General features: G+C 45.0%; 1 protein-coding gene across 1 annotated transcript in view; it reads left to right on the forward strand.

The window, feature by feature from the left end:
* Positions 1-2006: 2006 nt before the first annotated feature.
* The window catches only part of trpc5a (transient receptor potential cation channel, subfamily C, member 5a), a 78247-nt gene continuing 60003 nt past the window's right edge, over positions 2007-20250 (forward strand). The window contains exon 1 of the mRNA XM_028405077.1: positions 2007-2045. The gene's annotated coding sequence lies outside the window, so the exon portion shown is untranslated. The remainder of the gene's footprint in view (positions 2046-20250) is intronic.

Raw genomic sequence — 20250 nt, forward strand, 5'->3', positions numbered from 1 at the left:
CCTCCCTTGTCAGCACTGGGCTACTCTCCTGGCCCACTCTCACATTTACATGTCACTCCTGCATTGCAGGATTAACCAATGGGTTTCTCAGGCCCACTTTCATATTTATATACCACTCTTGGATGACAGCACTGGACTTATCAGACCCACTCTCACATTTGTATGAGACTCTTGGAGGTCAGTAGTGATATTCTCAGGCCCACTCTCACATTTACACACCACTCTTTTATGTCAGAACTGGGGTTCTCAGGCCCAGGCCTGCATGGATGCCAGTCTTAAATGTAATGGAAGAAAGCCTTTTAGGTTAAATAGTTTATTCATGCTTATTCAGGCCAACAATGCAAAAGATATACACAAAACTATGAATTAAAATCAGAATCATGAGGATCAATCATGAGGATTGTTGTGTTGGGTTTCAGATTAATCCCCTCTGGACAGCAAATCTAGCTTTTATCTTTTCAGCCAAGCATCTTACAGCACTCTAACATTCCTGCTCTGTGAAGAAACAGCAGAGGTAGCACCAGACTGCAGGGCAGAGTTGACCAGTATTCAGCGGTCATCACCTCACAATCCTCATATTGTTTCCTCATATAAAGAATAACCCAGGACACATTGGCAACAAACCTGAGCAGCAGTGTCCCCAGTATGGCTACAATGGTGTAAAAAGCCCTCAACTTTGATCGGCCAATCCTCTGTCTGTCCCCGCCCCTTTCCCCCGGGCGTGGACGAATCAGGACAAAGAGAACAGAAAGGCTGCAGAAGGAGATGAAGGCTAAAGATAAAAACAGAACCACATAGTCCACAACAATGAAGATGTAACTCAAGTTTATCAAAGCCATCCCAACACAGCACAGCAGCCAGACGCCTCCGATGCTGATGTTTCTGATCCTGATCCCCCTTTCTGTCTTCAGGCTCAGGTACGTGATGGGATGAACCACAGCCAGGTAGCGCTCCACGCTGGTCAGGTTGTGGAACAACAGCTCTCCCAACCAGGTGAAATTAAAAAGATAGAACCCCGCCAATATTAAGTCAATCCAGTCGCTGTAGACACCACAACAAGCAAGGCCACACCCAAAGATACGAAGCAGCTCCATGGTGACAATGTGGTAGGTGAAGATGTCCGAGGGACTTGCTGTCACTGCTGTGGGGGTGGAGCGCTTCTGCTGCCATTGTTGGTGACCGTGGTGGAGGACGAGGATGCAGAGCGGGAGGAGAAGGAGGATGTTGGTGATGTTGAATGCGGTGAAAATGATGGAGCTTGGACTGGTCATGATGCAGTACAGGTCTAACGGAAGGGACGAGGTGTTGGAGTAAAGCCGGGTGGAGGAGGAGTGGACCGACATGTCTGGAGGACACAATCGAGAAGGTAAAAATAATCAGAGGAGGTTTTCACTTGTACACATGATCTGGAGCTCTGGATCTACACTTTCCTCTATGATGTTAGTAAAAGTCATGACGACACCGACCTTATCGCTGTTGGTTGCTGAGCCTCTTCCTCATGTCTCTGCGGAGAATTCACTCTGACTACAAGGTACTGACTTTATATATAGCAGCCTGCCTCTGTCATCCTCGATTCAAATCCTCCATTTGCATTAAATAAACAATATGATGATAAAAAGAGCTTTTCAGAAGTCATAGCAACCCTTCATTCATCAGTGCAACAGGATTCAAATGATCTGTAATTAAAAGCAGTGGTTATTCAAATCACCTGCTGCCCAGAACACCTGCCTGCTCCATCAGTCTGTACAAGACTAGACGATAAAGTTCTTATTTATATTGTTGTGTAATGTTTAGTTTCTTCATTGTTGGCTAAAAAACAGCTTGTTAAAGTAAAATAAATGCACTTTTCTTTTCTTATCCTGTTTTATTTTGAAACCACTCACCTTATTAACTTCCACTTCCTGTTTCACTCACCTGAGTATGCCCTCTACTTCCTGCTTCAGCCATGGTGTCTCTGTGCAGGACTCATTGTCTGTTTTGTTTGCTTTCAGTGCTCCCTGTGGATTATTATTATCACCTGGACTTCTGTCACCCTGGATCTGCTAGTAAGTCACTAACACCTACTATGAAGCATGAAAGGACATGTGCACAGAGCCAGCAGTGATATTTTTAGTGTTTTGTTGAGCTCCAAGAAAGGATATGTTAGTTTGCTGTGGTCCTGTCCTGACCTTAAGTCTACCCAACACAGATGGTAGCTGACTGTCCACATACATTTGACCATATAGTGTACAGATTACAATCACTGTGAGACTAAAATGAACGAGTCTCTGGTGTCAGAAGGTTTTAGCAGTTGGGCAAAAATCTTCTGTAAGTGAATTTTTTAAAAATAAAATCACTCTTTAAAGTCACTTCCCACATTTTTCAGTGCAGCTGCCAACCTAAAAACTGCTCTTCAGGGGTTCAGCTCTGAGCCACTGCAGCAGTACCTCTGCCAATATAATTATTTTTGGCTCCAAGACATTTCACTCACACAAAGATCTACCAGTTTTTTGTGCAGTATTCAACTCTATACTTTCTCTGTGAAAAGAAAAATGTAGAACAGCCTTCATCTGATGAAAACTCTCCCTCTCTCTCTCTCTCCTCCCCACTGCTGTTATCAAACACTGAGCAGGGTCCAGACTCTCAGACAGGATGAAACGGGAACAGGAAGTGGGGCTTGATGGGATTGGTGCTGCGGTGTTTTCAGGACGTTAATCTGTTTACCAGCTCAGGTGAAAGGAGGGCGGCTGGTGTGTCTGTGCTGAGGTGGAAGCTGAAAGAGAATAGAGAGCAACAGAATTCTCTGTAGTCACAAAGTTAACTGAAATGATATCTTTGATCTTTTAATTTGTATTGTTTGTCTGTTTCACACATATTTAGTGAAGCTAGCATTCTAACCTGCTAGCCACAGACAGATTGTGGGCACAGAATGGGAGTGAGTCAGTGTAGCTCAGCAGAGTTGACTGGTCCGGCTTGTTTTCAGTCTCATGAGTTTGTCAGGTTTAAATGTGAGACTGTGATCTAACTTGACAGGCTTTAAGCTATGCTCTTGTGTCGAACCACAGTTGGTTCGGACCAGTCGGTTTCAGTTATGGCCCAGTGAGAAGCTAATAGCTTCTTGGTAAAGCTGCGTTTTTGTATGCTGATTTTCTTCGCAATGGCATTATCTCTGTCTAACCACATGCTAACCACAACTTGCAAGCTTCAGGGTGTCCTCATAATTGGTTTGTTAATATATCCATGCAAGGAGGTTGGTTGGAAATGGTGGAGGTGCATGCAATGTGGTGAGCTTTCAGTCAGGAATCCGAGGTTCAAGTCCCCAGAACACCGTGAGCTGTTTTGTTTTCACCTGCTCTTTAGTTTTGTTTTTAGTCATGAGTGGATTTGCCATAAAAAGCTATTGATTAAGTTCAGGCGGGAGTTAAAGATCAGGTAAAGATCATCTTAAAGCATGCACATTCATAACATTAAACACATTGTGCAAGGAAAAGCCTTCACGACGCGTGGTCCCCTCCCCCCTGTACAGGTAATATCAACATCATTTTATGTTTTTCAAAGACCCTCAGCAGATATTGATGATCTCATTTGCTGACATAAGCCTGTCATCAGACACACCATCCTGTTGGAGGAACATGTACTGTTACATTGATTCTGTAAAATTGATGAAAAGCACCTCTGACTGTGTGGATAGTGTTGTTTTCTTCGGCATATCTTTGCGTTTCTATGTTAACTAGCATCTGTTTGCTAACTAACTGGAAACTGTAGCTGCTTCTGCTGCTTCTGATTGAGTTTAAACTTCTCTTTCTTCCATCAGGGTCATGCTGAACTCACCCAGTGTGTTCCAGACTTGTGCTTAGTTCGACTGTGTGTGTGTGTGTGTGCAAGGGCAAGGTGACTTTGTCGTAATCCACCAATTTGGGTTTTCACGCACAAAATCTCCACAGGGAGACACTGACAGAAGAGACAGAGAAGGAGAGCGCCTCCTAATCCTCCAGTCAGTTAAGTTTCTCCCTTCTATTCACATGAGAGCAGCTTTATGCTGTTACGTAAAAAGACACCACGGAGTTAAGAGCCATTTCCTTTCAACCTCTGCCCTCTGCTGAAGATATCAGGCCGGTGACCATTTGAGCATGCCCCAGAAGCCACTGTGTGTGTACACTGATACAAAGAGTATCAGACGGGCTGTTAAAGCTGACATGTGCAGCTTATTTCAGGATAAAAGACATGATATAAACAGGATTTTTATGATGTTGTTCAACACAGTCCATGATCAATCGATCGACATGGACAGCCTGGCAATTCCAGTGCAAATTGTTGCAGCTTTAGAGCATGTAATGAGGCACAAAATAGGCTTAAAGAAATGATTTTCTCAGTTTGCTGTGGAAGAACTTGTCTGTCCGGACCTCAACTCCACCTGAACCTCATTACCCATCATCAATGTGTTTAAAGGGCTGAACAGGAACCAGAAAGACAGTGTGGTTATCCACATATTTTTGGCCATAGGTCTGTAATATATCAGATTTCAGCAGACCATAAAGTGGGAGACTTTGCTTTCACTTTACATACCACTTATACTACTTATACCAGGTTTGAAACAGGTCTTTGGGGCTTGACTCACATTTTAGGGCCAGCCTCTAGTGGCCATTAGAGGAACTGCAGTTTTTGGTGCTTATACATAAGATACAGAAGGAATAGAATACAATGGAAGTACTTGCTGGGAAATGTCACTGCTACAGCAGCAATATCCAGGCATGTAGATCGATGTGTACACCTTCTGATGGCTGCATGTCTGTCAGTTTAGAGTTATTCTGCCCCCAAGTGATGAAAGAAAGAATGTCAAATTAGGCAGAATTGAGTCTTTGAGGAGGAGGAGGAGGAGGAGGAGGAGGAGGCGTGCTTGGTGCTTGTTCAGCATTTATGAAGCCTCCTGCTGGTATGAATACAGCAGAAGAAATGATACAGCCAGGGAGCAAAACATCGGAAGTGTGTAGAGAGATGTACGCACACACACACACACACGTCATGCCTCATTCATTATTAAAAGCAGGTTGTCTTCTTTACTTCTACTTATATGGTAGCATGCCTCATAGGCTGTGTGTGTGTGTGTGGACACTGGTTAAGCTCAGACTAATCTATCCCAGCCAAACTCTACACACACTTGTTTATCACAACGCTCTCACTTCAATGAGCCGCCGCTCTGGAAAATGTCACACACTCGTATGGATGAACGACCCCCTCCCTCCCCTCTTCTGCTCTGTTATCCATCTACCGCTGCTTCCTTACTCCTCTTTCTCCATTTCTTCCTCATCATTCTTTCCTTTTCTTGCCTGCTCTCACCCCCCTTGTGTCTCCACCTTTTTCCCCCTCTCTCTCCCTCCCTCCCCATTCATCTCTTCCTGACGATCCAGTAATTGAATCAGGTGTCCCATGGATACCGACTCCCACACGCTGGGCCAGACACACACACACACACACACACACACTGTCCAGACCACAGCACGGGGCTGTGGCAGATGCACCAGGTGTCTGTGTTATGATGGATTATGTGTTCCCATGCACACACACACACACATTCATTCATCCCTGTTGGAACATTTAGCAGCAGAGGAGATTAGCAGTGAGTGTATTTGTGGGAGTTAATTGTTCCATGTGGGTTCATCTCAGCTGATTCTCCACTCATGAGGAGTGCTGGAGGTCATCATTTACTTTCAGCGCAGGTCTACCTGGACCTTTGCATCAGAGCCTCCTCAGCATTCAGGCTGCACCCTCCTGTTCCCTGCTGCTCTCTGCACCGGGGACACGCCCCCCAGCTATGATTGACAGCTCTAATTAGCTTAAGAATTATTGTTGTTTTTATTTCATTTATAATATATTGCATGTTTTATTAACCCTTTGTGCATTTTTTGGGGAAAATACGTCCTAAATGAAGGCACCAATAGTGACACGTCATCTGACAGTCCTAACCAGGACAGCGCTTCCTCACAGGACTCTGATTAGTCCGAACCAACCGCGGTTCGGCTACGATCACATAGCCTGAAGCCTGGACAATGACTTCATGTCACAGCTGACTGTATCTGAACACACTGGTGATGTCGAATGTATTAAGAAGCTTTAAATAAGCTGGTGTGGGAGTGTTTGTGCATGTGAAACCGTTCAGCCTGCGCGCTTTTATGTGATGGAAGAGAGACGGTGTGAGGAGGAGAGAGAGAGAGAGAGAGAGAGAGAGGGAGAGAGAGAGAGCGCGCGCAGCCGCCTCCTCCCGCTCACATCAAACCGGCGCTGCGGCGAACAGGGCGCGCAGTGAGCGGCTGCGGGCGCAGACACCTCCGCAGCACCTGTGGCTCCTGCTCCTCATGTCTCTGTCTCTGTTTGTAAAAGAAAGGCGCAAACAGTGAGGGCGCGTGCGCCTGGAGCGTGCTGAAGAAGCATCAGCATCAGGATGGGTCGCGCGGGGAAGCGGCACCAGCAGAAGCGTCGCGAGCCGCTCCGTCTCCGTCCAGGTGGCGCGAGGAGGACGAGCTGATCCCGAGGAGTTGAAAAAGAAGAGGGAGGAAGAGGAGGGTGGAAGGCGGCGGAGGAGGAGGAGGAGGAGGAAATCCCGCGAGAGAAGGAGAGGCAGAAAGACGGACAGACACGCGCACAGAGCACACACACAGTGCTGCACGTGAGGTGCGCGAGACCCCCGTGGAGAAGGGAGTAATTGTTCATTTGGAGGAGAGAATCTAGTTTTTTTTTCCACGCAGGCGGAGAACGAGGCTCTCCACAAAAAAAGGTAAGACCTGCTGCTGCGCTCAGATTTAACCCGCAAACGGCGCGAATTAACACCTGTAAGCCTCTATAATTGGTTAATTAAGCGGCCGTTCAGAGGCAGAGGGCGAGCGCTCAGCCTCCGCTCCTCCGCGCGGGGCTGTCAGCCGGCGGAGCTCTGCGCACTTTGGTGCCGTTTCCCCCCCTCGTGTTTGTCTCCAGCTGCTTAATGAATGCAGATGTGATGAAGAGCGTGTTGTGCTGCCGTGGCTGCCTGCTGCCCTCCCACACGCGCTCACACCGCGCTCACTCTGAAGACACCTGCGCGCGGACGGCGGCGTACCTGTGGACACATGCGTCCAAACATCCCGAATGCTTATGTGATTAATTAAAGGCTGGATGCGAGAGTGTGTGATGGTGATTCTGGCTGCTGCAGGCTGTGTGTGTGTGTGTGTGTGTGTGTGTGTGTGTGTGTGTGTGTGTGTGTGTGTGTGTTGCAGAGAGAGAGAGAGGTTTGGCTGGGAGATGCTTTGGGTGACTGGTGGGTGGTTTATGTATCCTGACTCTATTGACTAATGCTGGAAAGAGAGGGGGTGTAGAGGGTGCGTGCATGTTTCTGTGTGTGTGCGTGTGTGTGTGTGTGTGTGCGAGAGAGAGAGGAGAGCTGCAGAGTTTGTGTGGGTCTCTTTAGGCTTCGTTCTTTGCGTGTCCGTGCGCATGAGATGGAGGCTGTGCAGTTTTTTTGCGCGTGTAAGTGCAGTCATCCTCATATAAAGACCCGTGTGTGTGTGAGAGAGAGAGAGAGAGAGAGATGGATGGAGCTGCAGTGTGTGTGTTTGTGTGTATGGGGGCGTGGGGTGTTATGTATGCACATGCACGTGATGCGCGCCCTCGTGGACCCAAAGGGCCCCCCCCTCCTGCAGGTTAAACCCTCTACAGTGTTTCCCCTGTCCACCTGCAGAAAGTACAGCCTTGTTTTAAATGTCAGGCGGAACATTAAGTTTGTGCTGCGCACACACACACACACACACACACACACACACACACAGCAACAACATGAACAGCAGCAAAGGGACGACCGTGGTGCAGTTGTGTGGAGTTTTTTGTGTCAGCAGTTTTAAGACTTTCAGTTTGATCAGAGTTGTTGTAATCTGAAGCTGAAGCTTCTTCTGTCTGCATCATCTTCATCATCGTCATCATCAGCAGCAGCAGATGGCTGCAGCTTCACTGTTGATCTGAAATGTAGAGATGTGAATTCAGAGCACCTGGAGCCCTGTGTGTGTCCGTGCTATACGTCCTGTGGCCTCTGATCTCGATGTGCTCCATGATGTGTTTGATGGTTGGATTCATTTCAGAGGCTGATAACTCATATCTTTGCCTCATGCGGTGTGTGTAGAGTGTATTCAGTGTCTGCAGAATACTTCTTTTGCATTTAATGTCCAAAATTCACTTTTATCCTTTTGGACACGAGCACATTTTTGTGATTTTTCTACTTTAATGCAGATTTTTTTCTTGTGAATGTGTGAATTATTTTACCATAAATCTGCAGGTTTATCATCATAAATGATCACAATATATTGGTAATAAATAATAATATAATACCCATTGTTTTTTTCATAGTTTAGTTTTAAACTATTGATGACATTTTTCTGGATAATGGCAAAAAATATTTTTTTCCTCACATGTGAAGATGTTTTTTTGTCAGAAAAGTCAGTCTTTATAATGTCAGATAATCTCTGCCTGTATGAGTAGAAGGCAGAGCATCTGAGGAAGACATCAGGCGTAAAAAGGTCGATCAGTTAACATAAGCAGAATATTTGTAAATGTAGTTTTTTGAATCTGTTGAGTGTGAGAGAGAGAGATGAGGAGCTGGTTTCAGCTGAAAGTTTAAAATCTTTTTTTGGGATTTGTCTCTGACCTGTGTGGGTGAGGACTTTTTTGTATCTCCATCACTCCTCCCTCCCTCTTCCTCTCTCTCTCTCTCTCTCTCGTTCTTTCTTCCTCCTCCATTCCCTTTTTTATTTTCCAGAGAGAGAGAGAGAGAGAGGCGCTCGGCTTGTGATTGTTTTGTGCAGCAGAGTGAAACCCGGGCTGTGCACTTCATCCCACTACAGACTCTTTTTTTTCTCTCCTCCATCTTTTTCATCACTTCTGATGATGATGATGATGATGATGCTCCCTCTTTGATCTTCCTCTCTCCTCTTCCTCTCCCTGCGTCCCCCCTTATCTTGTAGTTTTCACTTCATTTATTTCTCTGCTCATCCTGCACCTCGGGTTTTCTTTCCTCCGTGTTTCTCCTCCTGCTTTTATCGCTCCACTCGGCGGCGGAGCTCCGCCGCTGAGTGTGTCGTCTTTCTCACGCAGCCTCCTCTTCCTCCACACACCATGTCTCTCTGTTGGCTCTGTTTCAGCTCTCCTCTCTTTCTTTCCCTTCTCACTTTCTCACCATCACTTATTCTCACCTCTCCACCTTCCATTGTCCTCCTTTTCCTCTCTCACCTCGCTGCACCTTCTTTATTTTTTAATGACAACATAACAGTGACTCTATCAGGAGACAACTGACGGGGTAATGACTGTAACTCCAAAACAAATACATGACGTGCAGGAACAAGCACGTGTTAAAGTGTGCACGTTGTGAGACTGGCTCATCTGCTACAAGCTTCTCTGCCATTTTCTTGTTAACAATTTAAAAAAATATTGCCCCCTGGTGGCTGGCTGCAGCACAGGCCATAAACACTACCTCCTTAGTGGATGGTACACGGACCCAGCTAAAACCTAAATGGCTCATTAGCTGGTTTTAATCACACAGATCGTTGTTCCAGTTCTTATTTTTTCCACTTCATTTTGAACCCGTCAGCAGCTGGTGGAGCAGCTAAGCTACACAAAAAGTGGAAGGAGGGGTGTGTTCATCATGGATGCCTGGGGGTTTGTGGTGGGTCAGTGACCATGCTGCTTCACCGTTGGTCTCTGGATGGCATCCCTTTCCAACATGAACCATACACAAGTTAATTTGGCCTCACTTTTGTACAGTGGGGGAAGCTGGAAGCACGTCCTCTATGTTTATTTACAGTCTATGATTTGCACTCAAAGGATTCAAATCCATGAAGCCGCATTTCACCACCACAGGACAATAAGTATAGTTCTGGCTAATGCTGATGTTGTTTATGGATATTTTTATGGTTTTGTGGGTATGACGGAGGTTTTCACTCCTGCAAATGGAGCTAATGGACCGGTGTGATTAAGCAGCGTCTCCCCACTGAATCCATCAGCGGCAAAGAAAGGCTGCTTTTCAGCGTGAGCGCCGAACAGCAGGAGACCTGCTTCGTGTTAATGTTACAGCATAATTCTACTCTGTGTAAATATTTAAAGCTGGAGCAGGATGGATGGCTGCATGTGAAGCACAAATGGAGGATTCAGATCAGGGTTTTTATTCATTCTGCAGCAACGTTTCCTCTCAGAGTCAGGAACAATGGCCGATTCACATTTAACCCTTCAATTAAATGCTGTCGTTAAATTGAACAAATAATGGGACCATTTAATTAATCCTGCATAATCACTCAGAGCATTTGGCTGTTCACTAATGTAAAAAATGATCAACAATAATATGGGTCGGTGACATACAAGATAAATCAGAGCGCTCCATTAAACCACTGGCTAATGCTGCTTTGATTAACGGTTTAATCTGAGTTTGTTTCATAAAGTTTTTGACTCTAAAGTCTATTTTTTTTTTGTTATTTGATGACACCAACAACCACATCTGTCTCTGTCACAGCAGACACACACACACACCTGTAATAACAGCATGCAGAGGTGTAATGTCAAATTGTCTGGAGAATGCTGTCTAGACATCTGATATGCCACCTTTGACCTCCTCAGCTTAGTCATAGGCTTTGGCCGTGTGTGTGTGTGTGTGTGTGTGTGTGTGTGAGAGAGAGAAGAGGCTTTGAACAATCCAAAATAATCAGGTGATCTATTTAGGCTCTGCTCACATATCCAAAGTGACAAGTTTGGAAATCCAGTAGAGGCTCAGCTGCTTATCTACACTGAGAGGATCTTTACTGGTTTTTGGAAGCCCTGAGGTACATCTGACAGTTCCTTTAAGGATCCACCAGGTGCTGAAAAACAGGCATGATGTTGAGAACATACATAAACATGTGAACTTATTGGCATAATATATAATATTCTTGTGTGTTCGATGATGACAAGCTGGTGGATAATTACGTGTCGATCCGAGTGTGTGTTCACGCATTTCTCTTCGATCATTATGTATTATTGATGATCCGCACATTCAGTCAGGCGGGTTTTTTTCCTGCTTGTTGCCTGTCGAGATAAAACTCATGGATTGATCCGGACGTCGTGCGGCTTTGTTGTAATCCTGTGATTGAGTAAAGGTGGAATAAAAAGAGGCTCCTCAGAGCTGCACGGTCTTAACTTAGCGTAGTCCATGTGTGTGTCTGGATCATCGAGGGAGGGAAAACACGGCAGTTATATTTTATTATATTTTCTGTGACTCTTTTGTTTGGTGGTGAGCCGTGGCTCAGTAAAGGATGGACACGCTGCTTTAGAGGACAGTGCACATTAAAGTTTGATGCAAGATGGACAAATCTGATCACATCAGTGTTGACTACCGGACTCTTACCCTGTTTAACAGGTAGTTCCCATCACACCATTTCACCATCAATCTGAGATTATACATGTGTTGACGGACAGTTGTTGTCTGTGCTAAAACCTCTCTCTTTGGTTTGTTGTTGCCCTTAGGAAGAAGCATTCTTTCTGGTGTACTCACAGATATGGAAGCACCTGCCAAAGTGCGACTAAGGCTGAGTACTGGCCTCAGGTTTCTGCATTGTCCCACGTGATCTTCTTAAATGCACGTAGACCTCGATTGACTGCAGCCCGACATGTTTAAACTGACACAACTAACACAACCCCAATCCATTACTTGACAAAGACAAACCAGCGGCAGGACAATGAGCGTCTCTGAAACAAATTAATTCATTTTAGCCTTAATGCGCCGGGAAAGCCGTCATCCATAATTTTAGGAACAATGAGCGCGCCGCCATCACAAAAACACAGCAATTAGTTTCAGAGAGAGAGAGAGAACGGGCTGAGCGTAGTTTTATATGTGTGAAGGAGAGCAGAGCCGTACCTGTGTGTGTGTCTGTGTCTGTGTTCAATACCCGCCGCTCTCAAATGCCAGCAACACATTAGAATAATAATAATCACCCCTCTGTGATTTTAATGTAGCATCAGTTACAACAAAGCCAGAGAAAGAGAAGGTGAGCGAGACGTTCACACTCCAGTCACACTTACATATAGATACACAATATGTTGTTGTTGTTGTAGAGTAAATGGCTGAATACTGATGTACTGCAGAGTCAGAGGTTGCATCACGTTGCAGCGTCATTAAAAAGTCATTAAGGGGACCACTGACAAGACCCTTTACATGATCTGATAACACTTACCTGGGTGTCTCTCTTGGAACGTGTCCATGTCTCCAAGTGACCAAGCTGTCGGCTCACTGGGTTGTCAAACCCAGGCAGTTTGTAACCATGATGTGACTTCTGGTCCAGACCACCACAGACCAATTCAAGCTTTGTTGCTTCGGGTGTTCCTCAAGGTTCGACCTCGGGCCCTCTGTTATTATTTGATCTACCTCACGCCCCTTGGTTGTCACTTTTGAATCCGATTTCATTGTTATGCCGTAGCTCCTCTACCATCCAGCCTTTCTGACTCTACCTTCCGTTCTTCTTGGTGGTACTAAATCCACTCCACAACCCGACACTTTAGTGTCGCCAGCTCATAAATGTAGAAGAGCTTTAAAGACAATCTAGAAGTGGATCCAGAGAGATTTTTGCAGACGTTTGTAACCACTTCCACCCAGGGACCAGTTAATGGTCTAGTGAGGTCTGCATCAAGGTGCTGGCCTCTCTCTGAGACAGCTAAAGGAGAAAATCAATTCAGACCACAAGTCCACCACGGTCTAACACCTGATCTGCACCCTCAGACCGACACCTCTTCAACGACAAAGAGGAGGATCTCAGTGGACCTGGATGGGACCTGGATGCTGTGGGACCTGTTTGAAAACATGCAATCAAATTTGAAACAAAGAGTCTGTCTGCCCACGGCGACAAAATAGATGAGAGACAGAGAATGAAAGTGGAATACAGAGAGAGAGCAGGAGACAGAAAGAGAGAGGCGACCCATATCAAAATGTAGGCAGGTTGAAAATTAAAATGAAAGGATACAGCTAGAGGGGATTTAGGCTGAGAGAGAGAGAGAAAGAAGCAGTGAGAACAGGTCAGAAATACAAATCAGGCCAAATGTAGAGCGAAAGAAATGAGAAAGAGACACCACAGCCCTCCTCTTAAGACCCTTTTAAGGAAAATATTTAACCTCCAGCTACACCAGCAGAGCTGCTCGGGGCAACATGTTAAACGCTTCCTTTATCTACTGTATGGTGTAGGTATGCAGCCTGAAGAGGATTATTTCTGTGTTTGTAAAACTGCCTATCACAGCGGACAAAAAAAAACCTCTCAAGAAATGTTTGGAAATAAGAGCTGAGATGTGGGTCACATCTTAACCAGTCAGATTGGAAGGAACAGAGTAAGCTAAATGTAGCACGTTGGTCTGCGATGTTTGCCATACTGACATCACTTCCTCACAGGACGCTGATTGGTCCGAACCAGCCTGAAGCAGATGGAGATGCAGATGGAAAATCCCGCATGAATCTTCCCGCCTTTCAAAATATCCGGTGGATTACAGATTAGCATGACATCTTTGTGGACTCGCTAATTTTGGACCCTTTCCTGGTGCAGCTGCATCCACAATGTCTGCAGCTTTGTCCCTGTTCAAGACTGAAAAGATCTTAAAAAAATGAACTTAATATTGTAGCCAGTCAGCCCCAAGTGTCCATTGGAGGAACTGCAGTTTTTTTTTACTTCATTTCTGTGGAAGCTGTACCACCTAAAGCTGGTGTATGTCTGTGAGATAATTAGTGTTGTTAGATGGTTCTGCACTTGCTAATGAAGGTTCTGGAATGAGGGATGGCGTTCATTAGGATATGGCATGAGCATCTCAATTGCAACACACGTAGAGGCTTTTTAAAGGGCTTTGCTGCGGATCGATAACCGAGAGCGACTGGAAAACAGCATTAAATTCAGCTTAGTCTTCAGGCCTGTGGAGGGATTTATCACAGGAACAATCTAAAGCTCCCCGCTCGGGGTCCGGCGTCTTCTGCTGCCGTTTAAAGAGGCTTACAAGCAAAATCAGTCAACAGAGCCGGCTTCTCAGCAGGACAGGAGACTTAAAGAACAAACCTCTGATCTTTATTTATCCACCAACCCTCCATTTCATCCACCCTCGGTGCTCCACCTGCAGGCTCGGCCTCGGCGCTGTGTCAGGCTCAGGCACTGCTGACAGCTAGCTGCCTCTCAGACTGCTGTTGGGACTCAAACTGACAAATGATGAAGGATGTGACAAACACTATGTTCCCTGAAGATGAGCTCATTTTCCTGTAACACCGCCCTCACTGCGGGGAGGGGGGGGGGGGGGGGTTTATGGGAATGCAGTCCCAGGACTAGAGCCAGTCTGTCACCATCCTGGTCAGTGAGTAAAGGGGTTGGGGTGCAATTTGTCACCATGGCAACAACGGCAGAGAAGCTTGTTGCAGTCATCTCGCCTGTTTTCACTGACGTGAATGAAGGCAAAGTTTCAGATTTTTATCAATCATTTGTATAATCAGTCTGCACTTACTGCTTATGATAAATTATGAGTCCTCTGTGCCGTATATTGATCTTTGTGGAGAAAAACAGTCACACAGTGAAGTAAGTGAAGTCTGTAGTGTACGTGTCATCTTTAGGAGGCTGAGTGTTAGTGGCTGTGTGAATATAATAAAAGAAAAAACAAAAATGTGAGAACAGATTTTTTTTCTTTCTTTTATTGAATATTTGGTGAGCAGCAGCCGAGTCGTCCTCCATTCACAGAGGCTTTGTGCCGCTCCGTCTCACCACTTACATCTGCTCGCCTGTCACATTGTCTCTTCTACTTCTCGCCCATCTTCTCACCTCTGCTGTGTGTGTGTGTGTGTGTGTGTGTGTGTGTGTGTGTGTGTCCTAGCGTGGCCTGTCTCATCATTTCCCACCTCTCTTGCTGTGTATCTCTGGGTCGCTCTCGCCCCTCCTTCTCTCTCTGCTGTCTTCTCCTTCTTCTCCTGGTCGTTCCAGGATGCAGATGAGATTAAAAATTAACTCTGTTCATGTGTGAGAGAGAGAGGACAGAAGGAGGATGAGCTGCTGGAGTCATTGTATTTGATGCTTTGCCTCAGCTCACTGTTTGGTGGCGTTACATGGACGCTTTGGATTTTTCTCCTGCTTCATGAATTCACATATTGATCGATTTTTGGCCTCTCTGAGGATTTGTAGCATGACTTGTCACTTCTATTAAATGTGGAAGTAGTGTTTGGCCACATTATTGTCCTGTAAAAAGTGTAAAAAGTGTATTTATTATTATTATTGTCATAGTTCAGTCTGTGTACGCTCATTGTCCTGCGCTTGTCTTTCAGTGGAAGACAGAAATCAGCTGTAAAGCCTACATTTTAGCCAAATACTCGCTGAATTTTTGTCATGTGACTGCTGGTCACATGTGAGTGAATCATGGCTTCTTATCTGGAATGAGGACTGCAGAATGTTTTGTTTTTTACAGAATTTTTTTAGTACAAATGTTTTTATTTTTGAAGAATTTTGACTCCAGATACATAATAATTTTATAATTCACAGTTGTTGGTGTCATTCAGAAATTAACATGTGCTAAAGTTGTTAAGAATTTTTATTCCATCATTTCTGTGTGTATTGACTACAATTACAGCACACACAGACTTCCAGGCTGCCGGCCTGCTGTTCTCTTGTCTTTACGGCCTTAACCTTGCTCTCACCTCCTTGCTGCACTTCCTGTCCGTCCAGCCTTTTTTTTTCCTCCTGATGATTGAAGTATTTATGCTCAGTGTGAAACAGGACCACCGTCGCCATGCTGTCGGAGTGTTTCTCCTCGGCTCGGGCACAGCGGGGGATCCTGGCAGACAAACCGAGTGTTAACACAGCCGCTGTACCCGGCAGGCTCGGCTTTACATTTGAGTCATTTAGCCGACAGACTAATTCACACAGACGAGCAGCGCTGCTGCGATAACGGCCCGACGAAATTCATCAGATAAGAAATTAAAGGGAAAACTTAGAAACACACTCCTGCATGTGAGGTTGAATATGTGACGTGTGATGTGCTTTACGGACCATTAACTGATTTTTTTTGTTGCTTTGTTGGCTACAGCTAGTCAGTGAAGTGATTAACCCTTTCACTACTATAATCAAAACAGTTTGCCGCCTTCTTTTTTTTAATGATTCTGTCGGAAAATGTTCTTTGTTTTCATTATTTTACCTGTTTTTTTCTTGACAGACAAATATAACTTTCAACAGCTGGCACATGTTATTATGTTATAAATGCTCAGAACAGTGTGTAATAACAAGAAAAGTAAAAAAAAATTAATCAAATTTCTCTTTATAAACAACTATAAATGTTCAGCAACAAGACTTTTACAAAAATTAAACTCTAACCGACCGTCCACCCCCTCCATCTGTGAGCTTCTGTCAGTTAATACCACGGCACCTGCTCAACACTTACATCAGCTGTAGAAGCTTTCCTGCAGCATGTTCATTAAAAAATCAACACAAAGCACAAAGAGTTAATAATAACGTCAACTAGCAGCGACAAAGGACTTGATGACCTGTTAAATCGGGCTGTCCTGTGTTTAGTCTGCCACCCCGGCCAGGCTGGATGACTCTGCTCTTCATGAATGGTTTTATATGTGCTTCATACCGTTATGTGTCTTTGTCCCCCACTTCCTGAATCAGCCCAGTTATTCTGCAGGGATCAATGAAGTTTAATCTAATCGAAAGAGAGACGTTGTGGTGCGACGCGGCCTCGCTAATCACGTTTCACAGCACCACAGATCCTGTCCTGTTCTCATAATTACATGATGGTAAATAAGGAATGTGGAGCTTTAAAACCTCCAAACTTTCCTCTCATCAAGCACACTTTAAACCACTGGTGTCACTAATTCTTATAAACTTTTCATTTAAATCAGGCTTTTATTTTGAAAAATGATGCCCTCACTGCCACCGCCAGGCTTTGCAGCTCATTCATAAGTAATTTAGTGCTTTATTGGCCATTTCCTCTGCACTATTAGGGACATAATATTGATTTACATTGTATGTTAGCCCTTTATAGACAGATCAGCCAATTAAGGATTAATGCTTAAATTATTCATAGCATCCATTTCCTCACGCAGGAGCAGTTTAAAGAGGCGAGGCATTCGGTGGAGATGATGTGTTGTGTTGTGAGTATTTAAGTGTTGCAGGTTGTTATTCAAGGACGCCCGGCAGTCACTTGACAGTCGGGCTTTTGAAAGAAAAAGAGATTCTCGAGCTGCAGAAATGTCATATTTAACCACTTGACTGAAGGAGGAGGTGGTGGGAGCTGTTCAGGGTTTTTCCTCTCTCTTTAGAACGAATCAAGAAAGAAATCCTCTGGATGATGAAAGAGGCCAAGACGCAGACACATTTCTGGTCACTTGGATTCATTCCGTTGTGAAGTGGAGTCTTTCTGTGTGCTTGTATTGATTTCCCTGATGCCTAAATTAAACGTCAGAGCACCCTGTGGCTCACTGTGACGGACGGCAGCGAGCGGCTGCTTACGAAGGCGCTCCTCAGAGAGTGGCGTGTCATCAGATCCGGACCGAGCGTGTGTGTGTGTGTGTGTGATCAGAAACTGTGCGAGACGCCGGCCGGGCATCTTCGCTCCGCACATTAGCACATTGTCTTCCATTAAGTGATGAGATCAGCTCGTCCTCTCTCAAACACACAAGGAAAACTAATCAAGCTAAGTTCAAAGATTCGTGGCCAACTGGATCCATCAGCTGTCCACACACGTTGTGTTCCACATAACCATCATGTGTTGTCTATAGTCCGATCAGAGGGGGAACACTGAGGGTCTCTAAGAGCTAGCAAGTAGCAGTTAGCATGTCTGCAGAAAAAAATCTGTCTATCTGTGACAATGCTTGTTCTTAGAGGGACGACAGTTGCTTTGTTTGTTTGTTTGTTGCTGACTCTTACTCGTGCAGAGGTGCCACCTTGTGTTTTTCAGTCTTTTTATTAAAAAAATATTTTTATCAGCATGAACTACTAACAGCTGTGTGATCCTGACACTCGTCCACATTGTGATTGCTTCTGTCGTCTCTTACGTGTTGTGGTTCAGTTGTTGTGTGATTGCAGTTGTCTCGGCTTTGTCTAAGTCTTGTCCTTGATAAAGGGGTTGAGTGAATGGGTGGATGTCTCACACACACACACACACACACACACACACGCCTCCGACACATCTGTTGTTGTATTTCCATTTCCTTTGTTTAATTTTCCAAAAAGTTGAACCAAAAATACTAAATAATTTCATTCAAAGGAAAGTTAATCCAAAAAAAACAGAAGTGGCCAAGAAACTGTTTTTCCACCACGTCCCCTCCATCCTCCATCTTACTCCCAAACATTTCCATTCACCCGGTGCTGCCCTTATGATGTCACCGCCTCCTACCATTACCCCCAGCTAAAGGGAAACATGGACTCGTTGTGTGTAGCAAAGTATAATCAAAATAACCACAGTAATGGCACAACGCTCACATAAACAATATTTTACAGTGCCAGCCTATATAAATCAGTCACAGTGGCTACTAGCAGTGTAATGCTTATAGCTTCCTAGTTGTGCTAGCACTGTCGTAAATTTCAGTTTCTGGCAGTTTCTGTCATGAATAGTGTCACTAGTTTGTGTATGTGTACATATTTACTTGTTTATCGTCACATTGTTTTGCTTTATTGTTATTCTGACAAACAGCTGGTGCAGCTGGTGTGTGTGGATGAGAGCAGCAGCTTGTGTTTTTTCAGCAGCCCCCCTTTGCTCCTCTTCAATCACAGAGCTGCTCCCACCACCTGCAGTGAAATGTAATAATGCAGCAGCTCCTGTCTGCAGGCGGCTGCTCGTTTCCCTCCCTGATTGCACTGTATTGATATTTCAGCCTGTACATCACTGCTCTTCATTTCCTATTACATGTCTCTGTTGCTGTATTGCTGGTCAGCTGGAGCTGTTTGGGGGGGAGGGGGGGGGGGGTGTTAAAAAAGTGATGTAGAGGTTTGGTTAACTTCTGGGGAACAATCCATACATTGATCCCACACACACACAGGGATACATATCGGGGGGGAGAAGCGGCTTAATGCAGCAAAGCAGAGCGGCCACATCTTCACGCTGTTTGATCTGATCCGATCTTCAGCAGCGTCTGAGGCAGGAATCTCTTTAATGGTGAAAATCCTGCTTTTTTTTAATGGAATAAATATTAAAATGTAGTATGATTAAAAAAACAATATAAATGCACAATGAAAACAAAAATAAGTCAACAGTCGGGCACCAACGTCCACACCTAGAGGATTTATAAGCATACACCAGATCTTCTGGATGCTGTTCCAATAAGCCTAGTCCCCCTTGGGGTCTGGCCTCAGGACTGTGGAATGCATAGGGAGCACCCCCCCCCCCCCCCCCCCCCTGACTGAAAACCACAGTATAATAATGAGATTAATGGATCAGACATGTACAGCAAGCTTCAAACGATATCATTTAAATGAATTCTACAGCTAATTAGAAACCGATGTAGGCAGACTGAGGTCAGGGTGATGGGCTCCGTCTCTTTGGCTCCTGTGAGCAGCCTCTGGACCAGGTGGAGTTTATGTATAGTCTGTTGTGATAATCATGAGTACAGTGAGTCCATTGATGCAGTTATCAATTATTATCTATAATGACTCCGAGGTTTCTGCAGCTGCTGTCTTATATTCTGTGATGTGAAAATCCTGGCGTTCAGGCTGAATCGGAGACTGACCTGGGTCTTATTCAGGTGAAGCTTTGAGATGGTTGAATGCACCATCTGTTGGTGCAATGACAATAAAATGAAACAGCTAAAATATGTGAGACTTAGGCTACGTTCAGACTGCAGGCTAAAGTGACCCAAATCCGATTTTTTTCATGGATGTGACCTGTATCAGATGTTGTCAGCTCAATTCTGATTTTTTTATATCCGAACCAGTTCACTTTCATATGTGGTCCTAAATCAGATATGTATCCGATTTTTTGCAATGCGACCTCGGTCTGAACACTCCGACTTTTGCGTCAGTGAGAGGCGACAGACGTCACAATTCTGCGACACAGGAGCGAGCAGACAAGCAGTGTTGTTAGCAACCAGCGCCTGTTGCCAGGAAGTAGAACAAACTCCAACGCGCTCGCTCACAGATGAGGATGTCGACTCTCTTGCTGTGAAAGTGACGCAGAAAGGCGCTCGCAGACGTATTCAAAGGTTCTCGTCATTATGAAATTCCGAATGAAGTCAGTGTCGCTAAAAGCAGTCACATGACTCCGCACCCACACGCATCTCTGTACAGACCAAAA

This window comes from Parambassis ranga, chromosome 5 (genome assembly GCF_900634625.1).
Source record: "Parambassis ranga chromosome 5, fParRan2.1, whole genome shotgun sequence".
NCBI lineage: Eukaryota > Metazoa > Chordata > Actinopteri > Ambassidae > Parambassis > Parambassis ranga.